A 696-nucleotide genomic window follows, 5' to 3' on the forward strand; every position below is an offset into this window, starting at 1 on the left:
AAATAAACAAAAAACAATCCCTCATACACAAAGTCATTTTTTAATGTCAGCCAGCAGTGACACGAAGAGCATGTATGTATTCCGAGGGGATTTAACATCCCTGTTTCCTTCTCCCCTCTACTCCCAGAGAATAAAGTTTGACAGATTTATTATGGCAACTTGACATATATTGCAGCTTCACTAGTGATGATCTGAACGTTTCAGTTGTGCTTACAGGCAGCCTGGAGGATTCCTAGAAAAACTGGAAAAGTTTGTACACCGCTTGCAACCCCTACTTCACAAAGCTGAAGGCAAAAGGAAGGAGCGGGCGCCCCATGCCCATCCCTCGCACTACGCACGCAGCCCGGCTCTGGCTGGCACTCGCCCTCCTCCGAAGTACCCACGGGTCCCTGGGCGCTGGCTCTGCACTACCATGAAGAGAGACACCCGTCCTGCCCGTCCTCCCCCCGCCTCGGGCACCTCCTCGCTGCCGGCGGAGGGATGCGGACCGGCGGCCTCCACAGAGGGAGGGGCGGGGGGCGCTCTGGCTGCAGGCGCGCCAGCGGACGCGGGGCGAGGAGGTGGCGTAGGAAAAGGACTGGAAGTGGGAGGGAGACCGGTCAGAGGGGTCTGTCCCGGGAGATGGGTGGGGAGAGACAGCGGGCGAGCTGGGCTGGTCTGCAACGCCCCTCGCTATAAAGGGAGCGGGAGGAGCGG

This window comes from Rissa tridactyla, chromosome 6 (genome assembly GCF_028500815.1).
Source record: "Rissa tridactyla isolate bRisTri1 chromosome 6, bRisTri1.patW.cur.20221130, whole genome shotgun sequence".
Classification (NCBI taxonomy): domain Eukaryota; kingdom Metazoa; phylum Chordata; class Aves; order Charadriiformes; family Laridae; genus Rissa; species Rissa tridactyla.